The following is a 19,323-nucleotide window of genomic DNA, read 5'->3' as shown; positions in this document are numbered from 1 at the left end:
GGCTCCGCCTGTCGTGCTGTTCTGGGTCGGCCTCTGCGTCCACCCCCGGCTCCTATCAGGCTGGGGATCTTCCTCTGTCCTCTCCTCCGCTGGGCTGTCCCCTGTCCTCTGAGTGGCTCTTGTCCTTGATGTTGCATCGTGTTCAAAGCTCACTTTCGGGCAGGCATCTCACAGGGCAGCTCCGCACCACTGAGGGGGCTTCTACAGGTCTCTCCAGCTAGGGGTCCTTTGCGTGTCCTCCACACTTCTGGTTCCTCGAGAGAGGGTGTCCTCCGCGGTGCCTGCGCGCCTTGGTCTCCACTTGCTGCGTCCTCTATCTTCTTCGGAGCAACCCCGGGGGAATCCTCCGGCTGGGTGTGCTCCTAGGTAATTTACCCCCTCAGCACCTTCTTCCTTGAGGTTCTAGTCTTTAATCTCTCAGCTCCTCCACGGGCAGGCACTATGTAGGACACCTCGGCAGCACACAACAACATCATTCTGTTCTCTCTGGGTTTGGGGCTCCTCCTGTGGTTGGCAGCTAGTGGGGGCAGCGCGGTTCCTGGTCACACACAGCTGCGCAGCCTCCGCTCCTTACAGGTCAGCAGCTCACAGCACTGCACAGGCCCTTGTCCGCTCCAGGGATCACCCTTCCCGGTGCCGGCACTCTCTGCTGTGGGTTATGCATCGCTGCAGGACCGCCTCTGCTCCCCCTGCCCTACCTCTCTATAGTCCCTGTCACTGGCTCCCTCGCCATAGCCTGTACTGGCTGTATCATATATTTTTATATTTCTTTTTACTCAAAGGCTATATCAGGGTTGCCGACCCTCCCGGAATTTCCGGGAGTCTCCCGAAAATCGGGTACCCCCTCCCGGCCCCCGGAAGGGTGGGCAACCCTCCCGGATTCAGGGGGGACCCCCGCTGACCCCCGGATCGCGGCATTAAAATGCCGCAATCCTCGGGTCTCAGAGGAGGGGGCGGAGCTAAAACGGCATAATCGCGTCATTTTAGCCCCGCCCCCTCCATGGAGATCCCTGAATTAGCTGCTTTTACCAGTATGGGGCGGGGCTTAGTGATGTCACTCGTAAGCCCCGCCCCCTGAGCGGCTGCTGAAACTCTCCTCTCCGGGCTTCTCCCGGAGAGGAGAATGTCAAAGTCGGCAACCCTGGGCTATATATCCCCCTTCCCACACAGATTTAAGTTGACGAGGCTGAAGTTGGCTTCTTATTCACTTCTTATTCAAGCTCCAGCTTCTTATTCAGAAAAATCCCTCTTGCGAGGGTTAATGAGTATTGGGACACACATTTGACACCTAAAATCATCAGAGGGGGGCCACTTACAGATGACCCAAGTGTATTTTGCCTGGCCCAGCTACTTCTGTCCTGGTGAGGCTGACTCCCCAGGTATGTGTGCTTTGTTGTTGGTGTCAGCAGAAGGGGCATAGGCAATGGGGTGAGGAGTGTAAGAACCATTAATACATCACTGTATGCTGGCCCAGTGAGCACTGTGATGTATTGGTAGCAGCAGTGGGTGTGATTGCTTGTGGGGCTTATTTGCTTTAATAATGTCTATAGCTTGTGTGTTTTTATAAACATAGTGTGTGTTTATGCCACATGTGTATGCATGGTATGTGTGTGTGTGTGTGTGTATGTCCTGTGTGTATGTATGGTATATGTGCATATATGCCCTGTGTATATGTATGGTTTATGTGCATATATGCCCTGTGTCTATGTATGGTATGTGTCTGTGTATGCCCTATAGGCTATGTATATACATATATATGTATGTATACTCGTATACTATTTATGAAATACATGCAGATGACTGGTGGTGTAGATGCCGGCAGTCAGAATACAGATGCCATCATCCTATCCCTCCTTGCTAGTGCCTAACCTTCGTGCCCCACAGCCTAACCCTAACCCCCCTTCTTTCTAGTGGCCAAACCCTCCTGCCCACAGCCTAACCCTAGCTCCGCCACTATTGCCAAAACCTAATTTTCTTCCAGCCTGACGCTGGCCTGCCCCACATACTTATGATTGGGATCAGGGGGTAACTAGAACTTTCAGGGCCCAATAGCAAAATCTTGAAATGGCCTCCAACCTCCACCTTTGTCACTACAATGCTTCTATGGGGGGTGGGTCAGGTGCTAAAAAGAGAAGGTGGAGAGAGGGAGACAGAGAGCAGCAGGAGTGAGATAGAGAGGGGGTGAGGTGATGGGCGGGCAAGAGCTGGTGAGGTGACTAGGGATGATGAGGGGGAGGAGAGGATGCAGGTCAGGGGTGAGGTGACGGGGGCGAGAGGTGGTCAGGTGACATGGGATGATGAGGGGGAGGAGAGGATGCAGCTCAGGGGTGAGGTGACGGGGCAAGAGGTGGTCAGCTGACATGGGATGATGAGGGGAAGAGAGGATGCAGGTCAGGGGTGAGGTGACGGGGGTGAGGGGAGAGATTGTGAGGGGTGTGGCAGGGATAGAGTTGGTGAGGTGATGTGACGAGGTGAGGTTACAGAGGGTGATGGGGGAAGAGGAGAGGATGCATGTCTTGATTTCACTAGCGATGGAGGGACTTACATTCACAGCGCTGGCAGCCGCAGGCCTCCTCCACCTCCCACAGCTGCAGTAACTTTTCTCCTCCGGTGCTCCTGCAGCCGCTGGGTCTTCTCCTTCCCCTGCTGCCACAGTGACTCACATGTCTCCTCAGGTGCCGGCAGCCAGATGAGAGGGGGTAAGGTGACATGCCGCCATGGTGCCACTGGTCTCTTGAGAGCCGGCAGCCACTGGGCTTCCTGCTGCTCCCACCCACCATAGTGACAGAATTAGTACTCATATAGGCTCCTGCAGCCGCTGTGTTTCCTGCTCCCACCCGGCGATGAAGGGGGGAGTAACAGGATAGTGGCGCAGCCTCTGCCAAGGCGGCACTACTATTTAAAAAAAAAAAAAATCAACTTAAAATAGGGTGTAGGGGATTGCCCCCGTGCCCCACAGCAGTTGCATCCTCTGCACCCTCTGTAGTGACCCAACTGATTGGGAGGTCTGCATTGATATTCTGACTGCCGGCATCCCATTACATCCCCCTGCTGATGGACAGGAATGAATTCAGACCACGCATGGCACTGCAGTATTAAACCATTATATTACATTGCATTTATTAAACAGCATATTTGCAACATTTCTGGGTCACACAGGCTCTAATATGTAAATAAAAGATATGTATGTGTACACACACACACACATGCATACACACACACACACATACATACACACACACATGCATACACACACATACATACATACACAAACACACATGCATACATACACACACACACACACATGCATGCACACACACACATACATACACACACACACACATGCATACACGCACACAAATTTGTAATATGATAGGTGGGCAGGCTGACATGGGGGGAGAGGAGGATTCTGCTAGAGCAGGGGTGTAGGTGGGCAGGCTGGCATGGGGGAAAGGAGGATGCTGTTAGAGCAGGGGTGTAGGTGGGCAGGCTGACATGGGGGGAGAGGAGGATGCTGCTTGGGCAGGGGTGTAGGTGGGCAGGCTGACATGGGGAGAGAGGATGATGCTGCTAGAGCAGGGGTGTAGGTGGGCAGGCTGACATGGGGGGAGAGGAGGATGCTGCTAGAGCAGGGGTGTAGGTGGGCAGGCTGACATAGGGGGAGAGGAGGATGCTGCTAGAGCAGGGGTGTAGGTGGGCAGGCTGACATGGGGGGAGAGGAGGATGCTGCTAGAGCAGGGGTGTAGGTGGGCAGGCTGACATGGGGGGGGGAGGAGGATGCTGCTAGAGCAGGGGTGTAGGTATGCAGGCTGACATGGGGGGAGAGGAGGGTGCTGCTAGAGCAGGGGTGTAGGTGGGCAGGCTGACATGGGGGAAAGGAGGATGCTGTTAGAGCAGGGGTGTAGGTGGGCAGGCTGACATGGGGAGGGAGGAGGATGCTGCTAGAGCAGGGGTGTAGGTGGGCAGGCTCACATGGGGGGAGAGGAGGATGCTGCTAGAGCAGGGGTGTCGGTGGGCAGGCTGACATGGGGGGATAGGAGGATGCTGCTAGAGCAGGGGTGTCGGTGGGCAGGCTGACATGGGGGAGAGGAGGATGCTCCTAGAGCAGGTGTGTAGGTGGGCAGGCTGACATGGGGGGAGAGGAGGATGCTGCTAGAGCAGGGGTGTAGGTGGACAGGCTGACATTGGGGGAGAGGAGGATGCTGCTAGAGCAGGGGTGTAGGTGGGCAGGCTGACATGGGGGGAGAGGAGGCTGCTGCTAGAGCAGGGGTGTAGGTGGGCAGGCTGACATGGGGGGAGAGGAGGATTCTGCTAGAGCAGGGGTGTAGGTGGGCAGGCTGACATGGGGGGAGAGGAGGATTCTGCTAGAGCAGGGGTGTAGGTGGGCAGGCTGGCATGGGGGAAAGGAGGATGCTGTTAGAGCAGGGGTGTAGGTGGGCAGGCTGACATGGGGGGAGAGGAGGATGCTGCTTGGGCAGGGGTGTAGGTGGGCAGGCTGACATGGGGAGAGAGGAGGATGCTGCTAGAGCAGGGGTGTAGGTGGGCAGGCTGATATGGGGGGAGAGGAGGATGCTGCTAGAGCAGGGGTGTAGGTGGGCAGGCTGACATGGGGGGAGAGGAGGATGCTGCTAGAGCAGGGGTGTAGGTGGGCATTCTGACATGGGGGAAAGGAGGATGCTGTTAGAGCAGGGGTGTAGGTGGGCAGGCTGACATGGGGAGAGAGGAGGATGCTGCTAGAGCAGGGGTGTAGGTGGGAAGGCTCACATGGGGGGAGAGGAGGATGCTGCTAGAGCAGGGGTGTAGGTGGGCAGGCTGACATGGGGGGAGAGGAGGATGCTGCTAGGGCAGGGGTGTAGGTGGGCAGGCTGACATGGGGAGAGAGGAGGATGCTGCTAGAGCAGGGGTGTAGTTGGGCAGACTCACATGGGGGGAGAGAAGGATGCTGCTAGAGCAGGGGTGTCGGGGGGCAGGCTGACATGGGGGGAGAGGAGGATGCTGCTAGAGCAGGGGTGTCGGTGGGCAGGCTGACATGGGGGGAGAGGAGGATGCTGCTAGAGCAGGGGTGTCTGTGGGCAGGCTGACATGGGTGGAGAGGAGGATGCTGCTAGAGCAGGGGTATAGGTGGGCAGGCTGACATGGGGGGAGAGGAGGATGCTGCTAGAGCAGGGGTGTAGGTGGGCAGGCTGACATGGGGGGAGAGGAGGCTGCTGCTAGAGAAGGGGTGTAGGTGGGCAGGCTGACATGGGGGAAGAGGAGGATGCTGCTAGAGCAGGGGTGTAGGTGGGCAGGCTGACATGGGGGGAGAGGAGGATGCTGCTAGAGCAGGGGTGTAGGTGGGCAGGCTGACATGGGGGGAGAGGAGGATGCTGCTAGAGCAGCGGTGTAGATGGGCAGGCTGACATGGAGGGAGAGGAGGATGCTGCCAGAGCAGAGGTGTAGGTGGGCAGGCTGATATTGGGGGAGAGGAGGATGCTGCTAGAGCAGGGGTGTAGGTGGGCAGGCTGACATTAGGGGAGAGGAGGATCCTGCTAGAGCAGGGGTGTAGGTGGGCAGGCTGACATGGGGGGAGAGGAGGATGCTGCTAGAGCAGGGGTGTAGGTGGGCAGGCTTACATGGGGGAGAGGAGGATGCTGCTAGAGCAGGAGTGTAGGTGGGCAGGCTGACATGGGGGGAGAGGAGGATGCTGCTAGAGCAGGGGTGTAGGTGGGCAGGCTGACATGGGGGGAGAGGAGGATGCACGATAGAGCAGTGGTGTAGGTGGGCAGGCTGACATGGGGGGAGAGGAGGATGCTGCTAGAGCAGGGGTGTAGGTGGGCAGGCTGACATGGGGGGGAGAGGAGGATGCTGCTACAATAGTAGAGTGGGTGAAGAGTCTGGAATGGAATAGAAGGACTTGAAATGGGTTATAGGGGCCGTGCGCATGTGCAGTTTATGAAGAATCGGCTGATATGCAAATTCGCAGCCACGTGATCAGGTCTGAATTAGCCCCAAGGAGATGGGGTGATACTCTATTGATGTATTTTATCACGCTGTTTGTGCTCATTAGGTTTAGCCACGCACAGCCACTGGTCACTTATTTCAGCCCGTCCCTCCCCGGCCGGTGTGAGCTGAAATGCCGCCTCCAGCGGCCGACAACGCACCGGATGGAGGAACTGTATTATAATCATCTTCTAATAAATCAGTATTTTAGTTGGTTTAGCATCTGTTCTATAAGGAGACCCTGGTTTCTGTATTTCCCCCGGAATGCCCTGTATACTATCTGATCACTCTCCCTCTCAGGGTTGGGCTACTTGGGCTACTTCAGGTGGGTACTTACAGAGCTCAATATACATTACACGGTTCCCAGGCGTCAGCTCGTCGCACTGACTATTCTTCACCTGTTACATTGGCCGGTGGCTATAATCAGTTTCCAGCTTATTTACAATGTGATCGTTCCACTACGTTGAATTACATATATTGTTTTTTACAGTATCTGCTCCACGCTTTACTATTATTTGCATGTCATGTAATACATAGATTTAACAGCATTTAATGTATGATAATTGCGAAAAAGACATTTCAGGGCTCAGTCAGAGAAATGATATCAGTGATTCCCCCCTTTTCGTAGACTCCAATCCATGCTGGTCCGCACTCCCGGAATGCACAGGGGACTCCGGAATTTAGAGGCGATGTTCTGACTTCCAGAAGTGCATCCCGTTACATCTGCTGGAATTCCCGCACCCCCTACCCCTGGTATCCCGGAGGGCACCATTTAATAGCAGGTGAGTATGTGATCACTTCCTGTCTTGTAATTTACATATAGGGGATTATTCTGGTTGATTCGCAAGGCTGTAAATTTGCCGCGTTGTGATTACACTAAAGCCCGCCTTGTGAATGGTTGGCTGTTGCAGTAACATCCACAAAGTAACATCCATTCACAGGCCAGGAGGGAACGGCCACATCTTTTGATGGTTGCCGACCATTGAAGGATGTGGTGCGTGCATGCAAATAAAAGTGACTTTCAAGGCACTTACATATGTGGGCACACTGGGAAGGAAATGGGGGGGCAGCTGACATCCGGTGATATCAGCAGCTGCCCACCCCCCGCATCATGGCCTCATTAGCATGAGAACGCCCTGAGTTCTTATAGGAACGTCCATGAAACACTCCCATACGCTAATGGGGCCACCCCCGCCCGCTGTCCTGGTTGCGTATGCACAGTGCCACCACCGTTCCCTGCGTGGCAACCAGAATAAGGGCCATAATGAGTTTTACAATCACATTTGCTGGAATGTAAGTAGAGATTTGTCCATAGGAGTTTTGTAGACACTACCATTTACATACTGAACAAATGACATCTGCATAGAAAATGGGGTCTACAGACCATATATAAGGTGTGCCCAAATGAAAAGGGAGACTACGGTTGTATGTAAACAATATTTTAATCAAAGAATATTTAATTACAGTTCATGTGTAACATTACAACTACACATAATTGACATTGATGCAATGATCCAGCGCGTAACAAGGGAGTGGATGGATTCAGTGTAGAAACTCCTTGGTTGCTGATGAATCCAGGTTTCCACGGTCTCCTGCACCTCCTTGTCACAGGTGAACCGTTCACCTTTAAGTGTTTGTTTTTTAAGTGGCCGAAGATATTGGAGTCACATGGGGAGATAACTTCACCATGCAGCGTAAATGTATATTTATAGAGAATATAACATCAGTTCTGGCCTCCATCCGCCCCAAGTTGCCAGCCTTTGATGTTATATTTTATATAAATTCAGCTTCGGTCACATATGATAAGTTGTTCACAGCAGCTTATCATGTGGGATCCTCAAGCAATGCAAATGCAGGAGGAGGTGCTTACCACCCCCTGCTGGCATTTGTGATCATATCAAACTGCGATGCAATGGCAGTGTAGCGGGTCATTGCGACCATTGGTTGGGGTGTTCCTATACGACTACAGCTTAAGTAAGTCTCATCTTACTCAGTCTTGCAGTCGCAGGCTGGCTTGCGAGGTGAAGAAAACTTTACCTTGCAGCGTAAGTGTATATTTATATAAAATATAACATCAGTTCTGGCCTCCATCCGCCCCAAGTTGCCAGCCAATCTTTCACCTTTGATGTTATATTTTATATAAATTTAGCTGAGCTTCCGGTACGGGGCGGAGAAAGGGCGCCATGACGGCGGAGGGGGAGGACGGATGGCGGCACGGTGACTACTCCCCCCCCCCACCCCGGCCGGGGCGGGCGCACTGCAACGGCAGGAGATGCACGGAGATGCGGCACTGGATGACGCCACACTGGACCAGGCCGCAGCCAGCAGCGCACAGCTCAGCCCCCGGGTACGGCACCATAGGCTCAGGACCCGGCCACAGGCACGGTCCCCGGCATGATGACCCCCGAGGCGACGGTGGCCCCCATCGGCACCTGGAGGCGGCTTCCGGCCAGGACAGGGGAAAGATCAGGCCCAAGCTGCTGTCCCGCAGCATCAGCAGATGCAGGAGTCCGCAGCAACCAGTGGCGCCTCTGATGGCTGCCTAGGCGCTGTGCAGCTCGGCAGGTATGTGTTCCCTGTGTGATACTGTACTGTCCCGGCTTATATTGTTACATACCTGGCTGCTGCAACGACCAGTGGTGCCGCTGATGGCTGCCTAGGTGCTGTGCAGCTCGGCAGGTATGTGTTCCCTGTGTGAAAACTGTACTGTCCCTGCTTATTAGTGTTCACTCTAGCAGTTAGAGCGGGCAGGGCGCCGGGGGCGGACCGGGCCGCCATTGACACAAGAGGGGCATGCCCGGGCCGCTGCCGTCATCAAAGGGGGCGGGCCCGGCCACCGCCGTCACCAAAGGGGGCGGGCCCGGCCCCTCCGAAGTCGGTTTGCTGATGAGGAAGCGCTGGGCATCGCCATCTACGGCGGCACTTTGCTTCCCCGTGGGGCTGTTTTTAGCGGGGCGCTGCTAGAGCTAAAGCAGCCTAGCGGGAACACTACTTATATCGTTACCTACCTGGCTGCTGCAGAGACCAGTGGCGCCACTGATGGCTGCCTATGCGCTGTGCTGCTCGTCGGACATGTGGTCCCCGCATGTAATGTCTCAATGTAATGTATGTAATGCCCCCCCCCCCCCCCCCCAGTGCTTGATGCTACACTGTAAATCCACAAAAAATTCCTTGTGTGCGCAAGCACACATGGCCAATAAAGTTGATTCTATTCTATTCTATTCTTGGGTCGCAAATGATAAGCAGCTTATCATGTGGGATCCTCAAGCAATGCAAATGCAGGAGGAGGTGCATACCACCCCTTGCCGGCATTTGTGATCAAAGCAAACTGCGATGCAATGGCAGTTTAGAGGGACATTGTGACCATCGTTTGCAGTGTCCCTCTATGGCTACAGCTTAGGTAAGTCTCCGCTTTCTCAGTCTTGCAGTTGCAGGCCGGCTTGTAAGGCGAAGGAACTTCACCTTGAAGCATATATTTATATTTATATAAAATGTAACATCAGTTCTGGCCTCCATCCGCCCCAAGTTGCCAGCCAATCACTCGCCTTTGATGTTATATTTTATCTAAATTTAGCTGAGCTTCCGGTAGGGGCCTCAGAAAGGGCGCCCTGGACGGAGTACGGCGTAGGAGGAGGACGGATGGCGGCACAGTGACCACTCCCCCCCACCCCAGCCGGGGAGGGCTTACTGCAACTGCAGGAGATGCACGGAGATGCAGCACTGGATGACACGGCAGTGGACCAGGCCCCAGCCAGCGGCGCACAGCTCAGCCCCCGGTGACGGCACCAGAGGCTCAGGACCTGGCTGCAGGCACGGTCCCCGGCATGATGACCCCCAGAGGTGACGGTGGCCCCCATCGGCACCTGGAGGCGGCACCCGGCCAGGACAGGGGATATATCAGTCCCACAGAACCAAGCCGCTGTCCCCCATCATCAGCAGATGCAGGAGCCATCTATCCTGTGGCAGCACCCCCCGTCCCCCCCAGGGAGGATGTATGATTAGACTATAGGGGGCAGAGGCGTGGAACTCAGCCCAGGGAGGGCCCAACTCCAGCCTCAGACCTCATTGTCTCTCCCCAGGCCTCAGTGACTCTATCCCCCCCGCCCCCCACCACCACCACTGTCCTTGCTTATATCGCTACCTACCTGGCTGCTGCAGCGACCAGTGGTGCCTCTGATGGCTGCCTAGGTGCTGTGCAGCTCGGCAGGTATGTGTTCCCTGTGTGATAACTGTACTGTCCCTGCTTATTAGTGTTCACTCTAGCATTTAGAGCGGGCAGGGCGCTGGGAGGTGGACCGGGCCCGCTGATGTCAAAGCTGGTGGCGGTCCCGGGCCGCCAATGTCACAAGAGGGGCGTGCCCGGGCCGCAATGTCATCAAAGGGTGTGGGCCCAGCCGCCGCCCTCATCAAAGGGGGCGGGTCTGGCCCCTCCGAAGTCGCTTCGCTGCTGGGTAAGCACCGGGTATCGCCGTCTGCGGCGGCGCTGGGCTTCCCCGTGAGGCTGTTTAAGTGGGGCACTGCTAGAGGGGCAGGGCGAATTTTGCCCTTTAAAAATGTGGTCCCCGCATGTAATGTCTCAATGTAATGTATGTAATGCCTCCCCCCCCCTTATCCATGCTTGATGCTGCACTGTAAATCCCCAAAAAATTCCTAGTGTGCGCAAGCACACATGGCCAATAAAGTTGATTCTATTCTATTCTATTCTTGGGTCGCAAATGATAAGCAGCTTATCATGTGGGATCCTCAAGCAATGCAAATGCAGGAGGAGGTGCATACCACCCCTTGCCGGCATTTGTGATCATATCAAACTGCGATGCAATGGCAGTTTAGAGGGACATTGTGACCATCGGTTGCAGTGTCCCTCTATGGCTACAGCTTAAGTAAGTCTCCCCTTACTCAGTCTTGCAGTCGCAGGCTGGCTTGCAAGGCGAAGGAACTTCACCTTGCAGTGTAAATGTATATTTATATAAAATCAGTTCTGGCCTCCATCCGCCCCAAATTCCAGCCAATTCCTCGCCTTTGATTTTATATTTTATATAAATTCAGCTTGGGTCACATATGATAAGCTGCTCACAGCAGCTTATCACGTGGGATCCTCAAGCAATGCAAATGCAGGAGGAGGTGCATACCACCCCCTGCCGGCATTTGTGTTCATATTAAACTGCGATGCAATGGCAGTTTATAAGGACACTGAGACCATCAGTCACGTTCACCCTCTATGACTACAGCCTAAGTAAGTCTCCTCTTACTCAGGCTTGCAGTCGCAGGCCGGCTTAATTTTTGGACTGCACTTGATGCGCACGATGTATTGCACGTTATAGATAGAAAGTTAGAGCATGTGACATGTGTCCTGTGTGTTGAGGTACCAGGAGTACCTTGTTGTGTGGAGAAGCCGATGGTCCATGGTCCCGGACTGCTACGGCCGTACCGTTCGCACAAGCTGATCTACGTTCTTCCTAGGTCAGTGTCCTGTACACTCTCACGTGGTGACAGCCGCATGCAGCTGGCAGTCATAGCCATTGCTGGGGAGCGATGATTTAGGCAGGCTGTCAGTACGTTTAAAGTGCAGACATGCAGCAATTTGGTATCACAGATGTGCAGCAGGTTGGTGTCACAGATGAGGCGGGAATCCTTTGGAAACGCGTTTCCAGCTTTGTCAACCTGGCTAAAGTGCTCAGATTTTAAGAGGCTTTAGAGAGTTGATGTTCCGGTCTCTCGGTCTCCAGTACTTGATGGACAGACCAATCCTTGGGATGCGTTTCGCCGCACTCAGGGTTGCTTTTTACGTGACGCCTCCCCACTTAAGCGCTGCAGACACCATTTTTTTTCCCAGCATAGAGAACAGGTCTGAATCAGGCTCTCAGTTTGGATTGCATATGATAAGCTGCTTGCAATAGTTTATCATGTGCAATCCTTAAGCAATGCAAATGCAGGAGGAGGTGCATTCCACCCCCTGCCTCCATTTGCCATCGTATCAAACTGTGATTGCAGTTTAGAAGAACATCGGGACCATCGGTGGCTGTGACCCTTTGCGACTGCAGCCTGAGTAAAGGGGCATACACACGTAGAGATCTGTGCTAAGCAATTTTTCTAAGCAATTTTGCTAAGCAACTTTGCTGGTGTCGATCTCCCATGGGGAGCACATATACACGCAGAGATTTGTGCTAAGCAATAATAGTGGGTGGATATTACCAGAGGGGAGGTTTTTTTTTTTTTTCTCATATTTTACTGATGTCGTATGCATACGTATTTTTTCAATACGAATTTGTATTTATCAGCCATTAAATACTAATTCGTATCAGCAGAAGCCTACATGGATCATTCAGATCCGTGCAAGTGTCAGTGTAGAAAATAAATATTTAAAAAAAAATGTCATCAAAGGGTGCGGGCCCAGCCGCCGCCCTCATCAAAGGGGGCGGGTCTGGCCCCTCCGAAGTCGCTTCGCTGCTGGGTAAGCACCGGGTATCGCCGTCTGCGGCGGCGCTGGGCTTCCCCGTGAGGCTGTTTAAGTGGGGCACTGCTAGAGGGGCAGGGCCAATTTTGCCCTTTAAAAATGTGGTCCCCGCATGTAATGTCTCAATGTAATGTATGTAATGCCCCCCCCCCCCCCCTTATCCATGCTTGATGCTGCACTGTAAATCCCCAAAAAATTCCTAGTGTGCGCAAGCACACATGGCCAATAAAGTTGATTCTATTCTATTCTATTCTTGGGTCGCAAATGATAAGCAGCTTATCATGTGGGATCCTCAAGCAATGCAAATGCAGGAGGAGGTGCATACCACCCCTTGCCGGCATTTGTGATCAAATCAAACTGCGATGCAATGGCAGTTTAGAGGGACATTGTGACCATCGGTTGCAGTGTCCCTCTATGGCTACAGCTTAAGTAAGTCTCCCCTTACTCAGTCTTGCAGTCGCAGGCTGGCTTGCAAGGCGAAGGAACTTCACCTTGCAGCGTAAATGTATATTTATATAAAATATAAAATCAGTTCTGGCCTCCATCCGCCCCAAGTTGCCAGCCAATTCCTCGCCTTTGATTTTATATTTTATATAAATTCAGCTTGGGTCACATATGATAAGCTGCTCACAGCAGCTTATCACGTGGGATCCTCAAGCAATGCAAATGCAGGAGGAGGTGCATACCACCCCCTGCCGGCATTTGTGATCATATCAAACTGCGATGCAATGGCAGTTTACAAGGACACTGCGACCATCGGTCACGTTCACCCTCTACGACTAAAGCCTAAGTAAGTCTCCTCTTACTCAGGCTTGCAGTCGCAGGCCGGCTTAATTTTTGGACTGCACTTGATGCGCGCGATGTATTGCACGTTATAGATAGAAAGTTCGAGCATGTGACATGTGTCCTGTGTGTTGAGGTACCAGGAGTACCTTACTGTGTGGAGAAGCCGATGGTCCATGGTCCCGGACTGCTACGGCCGTACCGTCCGCACAAGCTGATCTCTGTTCTTCCTAGGTCAGTGTCCTGTACACTCTCACGTGGTGACAGCTGCATGCAGCTGGCAGTCATAGCCATTGCTGGGGAGCGATGATTTAGGCAGGCTGTCAGTACGTTTAAAGTGCAGACATGCAGCAAGTTGGTATCACAGATGTGCAGCAGGTTGGTGTCACAGATGAGGCGGGAATCTTTTGGAAGCGCGTTTCGAGCGCTCAGGCCGGCTTTGTCAACCTGGCTAAAGTGCTCAGATTTTAAGAGGCTTTAGAGAGTTGATGTTCCGGTCTCTTGGTCTCCAGTACTTGATGGACAGACCAATCCTTGGGATGCGTTTTGCCGCACTCAGGGTTGCTTTTTACATGACGCCTCCCCACTTAAGCGCTGCAGACACCATTTTTTTTCCCAGCATAGAGAACAGGTCTGAATCAGGCTCTCAGTTTGGATTGCATATGATAAGCTGCTTGCAATAGTTTATCATGTGCAATCCATAAGCAATGCAAATGCAGGAGGAGGTGCATTCCACCCCTGCCTCCATTTTCCATCGTATCAAACTGTGATTGCAGTTTAGAAGAACATCGGGACCATCGGTGGCTGTGACCCTTTGCGACTGCAGCCTGAGAAAAGGGGCATACACACGTAGAGATCTGTGCTAAGCAATTTTTCTAAGCAATTTTGCTAAGCAACTTTGCTGGTGTCGATCACCCATGGGGAGCACATATACACGCAGAGATTTATGCTAAGCAATAATAGTGGGTGGATATTACCAGAGGGGAGGTTTTGTTTTTTTTTTCTCATATTTTACTGATGTCGTATGCATACGTATTTATTCAATACGAATTTGTATTTATCAGCCATTAAATACTAATTCGTATCAGCAGAAGCCTACATGGATCATTCAGATCCGTGCAAGTGTCAGTGTAAAAAATAAATATTTAAAAAAAAATGTCATCAAAGGGTGCGGGCCCAGCCGCCGTCATCAAAGGGGGCGGGCCTGGCCCCTCCGAAGTCGCTTCGCTGCCGGGTAAGCAGCGGGTATCGCCGTCTGCGGCGGCGCTGGGCTTCCCCGTGAGGCTGTTTAAGTGGGGCACTGCTAGAGGGGCAGGGCGAATTTTGCCCTTTAAAAATGTGGTCCCCGCACGTAATGTCTCAATGTAATGTATGTAATGCCTCCCCCCCCCCCTTATCCATGATTTATGCTGCACTGTAAATCCCCCCAAAATTCCTAGTGTGCGCAAGCACACATGGCCAATAAAGTTGATTCTATTCTATTCTATTCTTGGGTTGCAAATGATAAGCAGCTTATCATGTGGGATCCTCAAGCAATGCAAATGCAGGAGGAGGTGCATACCACCCCTTGCCGGCATTTGTGATCAAATCAAACTGCGATGCAATGGCAGTTTAGAGGGACATTGTGACCATCGGTTGCAGTGTCCCTCTATGGCTACAGCTTAAGTAAGTCTCCCCTTACTCAGTCTTGCAGTCGCAGGCCGGCTTGTAAGGCAAAGGAACTTCACCTTGCAGCGTAAATGTATATTTATATAAAATATAAAATCAGTTCTGGCCTCCATCCGCCCCAAGTTGCCAGCCAATTCCTCGCCTTTGATTTTATATTTTATATAAATTCAGTTGGGTCACATATGATAAGCTGCTCACAGCAGCTTATCACTTGGGATCCTCAAGCAATACAAATGCAGGAAGAGGTGCATACCACCCCCTGCCGGCATTTGTGATCATATCAAACTGCGATGCAATGGCAGTTTACAAGGACACTGCGACCATCGGTCACGTTCACCCTCTACAACTACAGCCTAAGTAAGTCTCCTCTTACTCAGGCTTGCAGTCGCAGGCCGGCTTAATTTTTGGACCGCACTTGATGCGCGCGATGTATTGCACGTTATAGATAGAAAGTTAGAGCATGTGACATGTGTCCTGTGTGTTGAGGTACCAGGAGTACCTTGTTGTGTGGAGAAGCCGATGGTCCATGGTCCCGGACTGCTACGGCCGTACCGTCCGCACAAGCTGATCTACGTTCTTCCTAGGTCAGTGTCCTGTACACTCTCACGTGGTGACAGCCGCATGCAGCTGGCAGTCATAGCCATTGCTGGGGAGCGATGATTTAGGCAGGCTGTCAGTACGTTTAAAGTGTAGACATGCAGCAAGTTGGTATCACAGATGTGCAGCAGGTTGGTGTCACAGATGAGGCGGGAATCCTTTGGAAACGCGTTTCGAGCGCTCAGGCCGGCTTTGTCAACCTGGCTAAAGAGCTCAGATTTTAAGAGGCTTTAGAGAGTTGATGTTCCGGTCTCTCGGTCTCCAGTACTTGATGGACAGACCAATCCTTGGGATGCGTTTCGCCGCACTCAGGGTTGCTTTTTACATGACGCCTCCCCACTTAAGCGCTGCAGACACCATTTTTTTCCCCAGCATAGAGAACAGGTCTGAATCAGGCTCTCAGTTTGGATTGCATATGATAAGCTGCTTGCAATAGTTTATCATGTGCAATCCTTAAGCAATGCAAATGCAGGAGGAGGTGCATTCCACCCCCTGCCTCCATTTGCCATCGTATCCAACTGTGATTGCAGTTTAGAAGAACATCGGGACCATCGGTGGCTGTGACCCTTTGCCACTGCAGCCTGAGTAAAGGGGCATACAATTTTGCTAAGCAACTTTGCTGGTGTCGATCTCCCATGGGGAGCACATATATACGCAGAGATTTGTGCTAAGCAATAATAGTGGGTGGATATTACCAGAGGGGAGGTTTTTTTTTCTTTTTTTTTTCTCATATTTTACTGATGTCGTATGCATACGTATTTTTTCAATACGAATTTGTATTTATCAGCCATTAAATACTAATTCGTATCAGCAGAAGCCTACATGGATCATTCAGATCCGTGCAAGTGTCATACCCCTTTCACATCGCACTTTTAAAACGGTATATTGCCGTTTTTTTCCCTTTTTAAAACGTTTAAGCCTGCACTGTGAATGCACCACAGCCAATTTACCGTTTCAAGTTAACTGGCATTTCGAACCGTGTAAAAAGCAGAGTCCTACACGGTTCCTTGCCGTTTTTTCTGCAATGTGAATGTGTACAATGCTTTGCATACACAGTGCAGGCTTAAACGTTTTAAAAAGGAAAAAAAAAAAAAAAAAAACGGCCCCCATGTACCTGGAAGTGTTAGCTGCCCGTGGCTGCCGGGGATTAACATGGAAGCCCCTGAAATGAATCCGGCCGCCTTATAACCGGGGATGACCGTGAGTGACGTCAGTCCTATGCCCTCCGTATACTCTTGGTGCAGGTGGACGTGAAAGACCCTCACTTCTCACTGAAGGAACTGGCAAAAATCTGTATCCTGGCAGACTGCACCCTGATACTGAGCTGGAGCCCGGATGAGGCTGCGCGGTACTTGGAGACCTACAAATGCTATGAACAAAAGCCGGCAGATGCCCTGAAAGAGCGGACAGAAAACGGCTTCATGTCCAAAGCGGCGGCATCAGGCTGGGGAGGACTCATGCGGACAGCGGTGGAACATGGCTGACCTGACAGCAGCCTGGCATCCCCTGCCCTCCCCGCACACTCACCTCCTCACACCATCCCTGACGTCTTTCAACTCTAGATAGAGGGGATCATCAGCCCCCCCTTCACACACTCCTGCTCCCCCCCAGTACTCTTTGAGCGCAGCAGCCATTTCATCATCACAAACTATACAAGACATGGCAGAAATGGAAAAAGAAGGGAGACCCCCAGAAAATAAGAGGAGCAGGAAGCCTGCACACCCTGTAAAAAGAGAGATCAACGAGGAGATGAAGGTAAGGTGCTTGCTGTCCTTATGTGCAGGATGCATGGGGGTCGCCGAGCCCCGCCTCCCGGGTGCACATCCCCAGTCCTGTCGAAGTGTTGTGCATTCACCAGATCTGATTTTCAGTAGGGCTGTCACATGGCGTGCTCTAGTGTGGTGTGGCCCCCACAGGGGTGGCAGTGTGGCTGCTGTCACCTAGAAACACACCGCGCAGCATCCCTGTCTCCAGTCTGCTGGGTGATTGTCCATACAGTGACTTCTCATGTCGTGTTACATTGTTTCTGATCGCGCTGCTGTTGTAGCCTGTGGGATTGTCTGTGTGACAGAGCCCCGGGACTGTGTGCAGCGGTCGTGCAGTGCTCTGGCTGGCCACCCAGATGTGCTACAGAGGTTGCTCTGAGTGTGCTCCATCCGATGCTGCTGCCCGGGAGTCACTGAGACCTCTGCATTCTGTATAACATGACCAGCTAATTTCATGCATTTATAGTCATCACTAAAGTTGTCAGAAAAGTCTGGTAGACTTTTAACAATGTTGTTATAACAGATAGCAGGGGTGCTGTACTACCATCAGACTATTGTGGAAACCGCATACAGGTTGTGGAGAGGCTGCACAGATTATATATACACTGTACATGAACAGATCTGTCATATCTCTGCCTAGTAGATGACCTGGAGGCCACTTCTATATCTTTCCTGTAAAACGTTACTAATAAATAATATAAGTCTGCGACCCGTCACATGTAAAATGAATGTATATGAATTGGCATATGTCAGTGTAACAGAATATAGTTGTACACAGAAGCCATGGTTACTGGGCACAATCTGTACATGATCCCACTGATTTTATTCTTCGTCCCAGAATACAGTAACATAGTAACAACATACAGTACTGGATACAAGGTAAAATGAGTTTGCTACAAAATGTCAAGAAGCACACAATGTGCTCTTGTGTAGTTTCATATCTGTAATGTTCAAACAGCCTGGCTATACTGTGAAGTCTGTGAACAAGACAGACAGCGGCACACTGCTCACCACATTCGGGACCATCGCAGACCTTGCAAACGCAACTAGAGAAGACCTGTCTCTTTGCCCAGGACTCGGTCCCCAGAAAGCAAAGAGGCTGTTTGACACTCTGCATGAACCAAGCTTCAAAAAAAAAAAAAAAGGGAAAAAAAAACGGCAATTTACCGTTTTAAAAATGCGATGTGAAAGGGGTATAAACCGGTATTTAAAACGGTAATCTGGGTCACTGTTAAGGCTCTGACCCGTTTTAATTACCGTTTTAAATACCGGTTTTTAAAACGTGTCGGCGATGTGAAAGTGGTATCAGTGTAAAAAATAAATATTTTTAAAAAAATGTCATCAAAGGGTGCGGGCCCAGCCGCCGCCGTCATCAAAGGGGGCGGGCCTGGCCCCCCCGAAGTCGCTTCGCTGCCGGGTAAGCGCCGGGTATCGCCATCTGCGGCGGCGCTGGGCTTCTCCGTGAGGCTGTTTAAATGGGGCACTGCTAGAGGGGCAGGGCGAATTTTGCCCTTTAAAAATGTGGTCCCCGCATGTAATGTCTCAATGTAATGTATGTAATGCCTCCCCCCCCCCCCCCCTTAGCCATGATTTATGCTGCACTGTAAATCCCCCAAAAATTCCTAGTGTGCGCAAGCACACATGGCCAATAAAGTTGATTCTATTCTATTCTATTCTTGGGTCGCAAATAATAAGCAGCTTATCATGTGGGATCCTCAAGCAATGCAAATGCAGGAGGAGGTGCATACCACCCCTTGCCGGCATTTGTGATCATATCAAACTGCGATGCAATGGCAGTTTAGAGGGACATTGTGACCATCGGTTGCAGTGTCCCTCTATGGCTACAGCTTAAGTAAGTCTCCCCTTACTCAGTCTTGCAGTCGCAGGCTGGCTTGCAAGGCGAAGGAACTTCACCTTGCAGCGTAAATGTATATTTATATAAAATATAAAATCAGTTCTGGCCTCCATCCGCCCCAAGTTGCCAGCCAATTCCTCGCCTTTGATTTTATATTTTATATAAATTCAGCTTGGGTCACATATGATAAGCTGCTCACAGCAGTTTATCACGTGGGATCC

The 19,323-nt window shown here is 51.8% G+C and overlaps 1 long non-coding RNA gene across 1 annotated transcript in view; it reads left to right on the top strand.

Annotated features, from left to right (window-relative positions):
* Positions 1-1,150: 1,150 nt before the first annotated feature.
* Positions 1,151-19,323, top strand: part of LOC146006954 (uncharacterized) — a 44,655-nt gene continuing 26,482 nt past the window's right edge. The window contains exons 1-2 of the long non-coding RNA XR_014444142.1: positions 1,151-1,379; positions 6,608-6,761. This is a non-coding gene — a long non-coding RNA (uncharacterized LOC146006954). The remainder of the gene's footprint in view (positions 1,380-6,607; positions 6,762-19,323) is intronic.

The sequence above is a fragment of the Crinia signifera genome, chromosome 6 (genome assembly GCF_055691185.1).
Source record: "Crinia signifera chromosome 6, ASM5569118v1, whole genome shotgun sequence".
Classification (NCBI taxonomy): Eukaryota; Metazoa; Chordata; class Amphibia; order Anura; family Myobatrachidae; genus Crinia; species Crinia signifera.
This window is presented reverse-complemented; position numbering and strand designations above follow the sequence as displayed.